We start from the raw sequence: 5,384 nt of genomic DNA on the forward strand, positions 1-5,384 counted from the left end.
AGATTAGGGTAACACGGCATTTTCTGACAAAAAAACGAAAAAGGAAAAGTTGCTATCCCTTATCAACTAAAGTTGCCATTTCCTATGAACTAAAGTTGCCATGTAAAAATGTTCGGGACGAAATGCTCAAAATCCGAACATTCGGGAGTTACTGGATTCTGGATTCCTAAAATTAAGGTTTCTTTTTTCTTTGAATTTCCGATGAAAGTTGCTATACGTGTGAACCACACATGCACAAGTTTATCCGTCGGATGTTATGTGCGGTTCCCCGTCTGCGGCCGGCTAAGCGCTAGTTCTCCTGCTCTTTTCTTGTCACTCCAGCTGCAGTAGGAGGGTGGGGGTGGCTCCTTTCGCGTGTAGGTAGAATATGATCAATTTGTTGATGTGATGGTCATTTGGGCGGTGTTGACTTCGCTGCGGTGAATAATGTCTTTCAGGCCACCGATTCAACGGCGTTCAGAACCGGACTTCTTTCTTAACCGTGCTTCAGATGGTCTAAACATGATGGTTTTATATCCGTATTTTGGTTTTATTGACACCTCTCTCTCTAAGCATGTGGATATGTTTTTCTATTTCGGTTTTTCGCTTAAGGACAACCGAGGTCTAAACTTGGGGGAGTTGATACATTTTGCATCATGTTTTCCTACTGTTATTTATAATGTTTTTATGCATAATAATGATTTTTGGAGTATCACCAATGACTTTTATCTCATAATATGTAAGGTTTGCACAAAGAGGGAGAATACTCGCAGCTGCAATTCTGGACCTGAAAAGGCTACGTCAGAGTTACCTACTCTGCAATGAGCTGAAAATTTACGGAGAATTATTTTGCAATATATGGAAAATACTGGAGCAAATAACTACCGGAGGGGGGCCACCAGGTGGGGTGCTACTTCTTGAGCTTGCGTTGGTTTTTCCCTTGAAGAGGAAAGGATGATGCAGCAAAGTAGAGATAAGTATTTCCCTCAGTTTGAGAACCAAGATATCAATCCAGTAGGACGCACAAACCACTGAATACCTGCACAAACAATCAAATAACTTGCACACAACGCGATAAAAGGGTTGTCAATCCCTTCACATTTACTTGCAAAGTGAGATATGATAGAGATAGATAAACGATAAAGTAAATATTTTTGATATTTTTGGATTATAAATCGGAAAGTAAAAGATTGCAAAATAATATATCAGAAACTTATATGATGGAAAATAGACCCGGGTGAGGGAGTCCTGGACTAAGGGGTCCTCGGGCGTCCGGTCTATTCAATATGGGTCGGACTAATGGGTCATCAAGGTACAAGAAGAGGACCACCTCTCGTGTCCGGTTAGGACTCATGTGTGCGTGAACGGCAAGTTTAGGTGTCTGAATATACTATTTCCTTTTTGTTGAATCGACTTTGTACAGCCCTAGGCCCCTCCGGTATCTATATAAACCGGAGGGTTTAGACCAAAGACAGGATCAGAACATTGATAGGCTAGCCAAGCTAGGGTCTAGCCAATACAATCTCGAGGTAGATAAACTCTTGTAACTTCTATACCCATCGAATATAATCAAGCAGGAGTAGGGTTTTACTTCCATTAAGAGGGCCCGAACCTGGGTAAACACTGTGTCCCTTTGATTACTGTTACCGTCGATCCGCAGACATACAGCTTGCCCCCCTACCCGAGATCTGCCGGTTTTGACACCGACATTGATGCTTTCATTGAGAGCTCCGATGTGTTGTCAACGGAAGGATTGATGGCTCGCCTCTTCATCGACGATGACCTGTGTCCAGGGAAACCTTTCTCCCGGACATGTATTTGTGTTCGGCGGCTTCGTGCTTCGTGCCAACTCGACCGGCCACCTCAAGCAGGTCGATAGATGCGCCCCCGGCAACCAAATCAGGTTCGGAAACCTGAACTATGTCACCGATATCCGAGGATATCTGATCTTCAAAGGGTTCGCGGCCTCGGTTGTTGCCCTATGCCCTCACGAAGGAAGCTCTTCGGATCCGCTCTTAGATTCTGACCAGGGGTCGACACTCACACCCGCCTCAGCCTTAGATCCGGAGCAGGTCGTGTTGTCCGAAGACGGGAGGATCAGCCCCGCCGGACTCTTTTCTATCATGGAACTTCCAACCGGAGACCCAGATGCGATCTTGGACTCGCCTCTGGGCGACAACTCCGAACTGTCAAGGTCTGCGTCGATCGGGCCCGACCAGGTGTCTATCACCGAACTCAGCCCTGCAGATCCGCAGACTCCTACCCAGCTTTCGCCCTTAGATGAAGCACTGGGCTTAATGCGGTCTCTCATCATCACGGAAGCTTTGCCTCCGAACTGCACCTAGCATGGGCTGTGGCTGAGAGCAGGGAATTTTATGACCCGCCCACCACCCACTTAATAGCCACTGTTGAGGATTTAACCGACATGCTAGACTACGCGTCCGAAGACATCAATGGTATGGACGACGATGCCGCCGCCGAATCAAGCCAAGTCCCACCTATCACAAGGTGTTGGACGGCCACTTCTACCTATGATGTATACATGGTGGACACTCCTGATAAAAAGGACGACAAGGGTAATTAGAATCCCGATAAGGAAAAGCCCGTCGACAAACCACCAAAGTGTCGGCGCCAGCGGCGCTGCGCACGATCGCATCGGGCAAGGGACAACAATACCGGCACCGGAGACAATGAGACTCCGGATAATGCCGAAGACCCCGAACACCCCGTTGAGCCCACGTCCGAACCGGATGAAAGGGAGGAGGGTCAGTATAGCCCCGAACACGCTGATCATGAAGATTCAGAGTACAACAATTATATGCCAGTCTTCGAAGAGGATGTTAGCCTTGGTGACGAAGATTTTATCGTCCCAGAGGAACCTCTCGAACAAGAATGCTTCAAGCGACAGCTCATCGCCACCGCGCAAAGCCTGAAAAAGAAGCAGCAGCAGCAGCTCAAAGCTAAACAGGATACGCTCAATGAAAGGTGGACCAACGTCCTGGCCACCGAGGAGTACGGCCCCGAGTGACCAGTAAAAAGTTACCCCAAGCGCAAGTTGCTCTCACAATTCGACGATGAAGCCCTTGAGCCAATATCGTCGAAATACAATCAGGAAGATCAACCAGACCGACCACCATGTGGACGGGATAAAGCGGCACATCAAGACGAACACCAGCCCGCACCCCCTCGCCGAAGATGCAAGGAGACAACAGCTGTGGGCTATACATATGACTTGCACCAGGACCTGGCCAATAAAGCCGGTCAGAACAGATCGATCTATGGATCAAGAGGCCGTGCCCTGACACGAGATAATGGCTATGAAGCCCAGCGTGATGAACATTACAATATTTGGGATCAGCACCGATCTCAGATGTCATCCGATCTCCGCCGAGATGTCGCACGGTATAGGGGTGCCGCACACCCTATGTGCTTTACCGATGAGGTAATGCAACACCAGTTTCCGGAAGGGTTCAAACCCGTAAACATCGAGTCGTACGATGGAATGATGGATCTGGCCGTCTGTATCGAAGATTTTCTTCTCCACATTCATATGGCTCATGGAGATGACCTTCACACCATTAAATATCTTCCTCTAAAGATGAAAGGACCAGCACGGCTCTGGCTGAACAGCCTCCCAGAGAACTCCATTGGAAGCTGGGAAGATTTAGAAGATGCTTTTCGAGCCAACTTTCAGGGCACTTATGTCCGGCCACCGGATGCTGATGACCTAAGTCACATAATCCAGCAACCTGGCGAATCGGCTCGCAATCTTTGGAATCAGTTCCTAATTAAAAATAACCAAATCATGGACAGTCGAAGCCTTAGCGGCCTTCAAACACATCGTCTGTGACAAATGGCTCGCCCGACACCTCGGGCAGGAAAAGCCGAAGACCATGGCAGCCTTAACTGCACTCATGACCCGTTTCTGTGCGGGTGAAGATAGCTGGTTGGCTCGTAGAAGCAACAGCTCTGGCGACCCCGGCACTTCTGAGGCCAAAGACGGCAATGGCAGACCACGCCGCAATAAAAACAAACGTTAGAGCAATAATGACGACGCAGATGATACGACAGTCAATGTAGGATTCATTGGTTCTAAATCTGGTCAGTAGAAGAAACCTTTCAAAGGCAACAGGGACGGTCCATCCAGTTTGGACAAAATCCTTGAGAGGCCCTATCAGATTCATGGCACACCCGATAAGCCTGCTAACCACACCAACAGAAACTATTGGGTTTTCAAATAGGCCGGTAAGATAAATACCGAACACAAGGGAACGGGACCTCCAAGTGAAGAGGATGATGAGCCCCGTCAGCTGAACACCGGGGGCCAAAAGCAGTTTCCCCCGAGGTGAAAATAGTGAACATGATCTATGTCACTCACATTCCAAAAAGGGAGTGCAAGCGCGCACTAAGGGACGTACACGCCGTAGAGCCTGTCACCCCAAAATTCAATCCATGGTCAGCCTGTCTGATCACTTTTGATCACAGAGATCACCCAACCAGTATCCTTCATGGGGGTTTGGCTGCCCCGGTACTCGATCCAATTATCGACAGATACCATCTCACTAGAGTCCTCATGGACGGTGGCAGCGGTCTCAACATGATTTATTAGGACACTGTCCGCAAGATGGGCATTGACCCATCAAGAATCAAGCCTAGTAACACTACCTTTAAAGGTGTGATACCCAGCGTGGAGGCCCATTTTACGGGCTCATTAACACTGGAGGTAGTAATCGGCTCCCCAGACAATTTTCGAAGTGAAGAACTGATCTTCGACATCGTCCCAGAAAAGTTATCACGCACTACTCGGATGAATTGCTTTTGCCCGCTTTAATGCAGTCCTGCACTATGCTTCTTTGAAGCTTAAAATGCCCGGACCACGCGTCGTTATCACAGTCAATGGAAACATGGAGTGCTCCCTCCGTACTGAAGAGCACACCGCGGCCCTTGCAGCCGAGGTGTATGGCGACCTCATTAAAGCGAATAATTCGTCGGACATTAAAGCCAATGACTGAGGGAGTCCTGTATTAGGGGGTATCCAGACAGCCGGACTATATACTTTGGCCAGACTGTTGGACTATGAAGATACAAGATTGAAGACTTCGTCCCGTGTCCGGATTGGACTCTCCTTGGCGTGGAAGGCAAGCTTGGCGATTTGGATATTAGATATCCTTCTCTGTAACCGACTCTGTGTAACCCTAGCCCCCTCCGGTGTCTATATAAACCGGAGGGTTTAGTCCGTAGGACAGGGAACAATCATAATCATAGGCTAGCTTCTAGGGTTTAGACTCTATGATCTCGTGGTAGATCAACTCTTGTAATACTCATATCATCAAGATCAATCAAGCAGGAAGTAGGGTATTACCTCCATCGAGAGGGCCCGAACCTGGGTAAACATTGTGTCCCTA

The sequence above is a fragment of the Triticum aestivum genome, chromosome 5B (genome assembly GCF_018294505.1).
Source record: "Triticum aestivum cultivar Chinese Spring chromosome 5B, IWGSC CS RefSeq v2.1, whole genome shotgun sequence".
Classification (NCBI taxonomy): Eukaryota; Viridiplantae; Streptophyta; class Magnoliopsida; order Poales; family Poaceae; genus Triticum; species Triticum aestivum.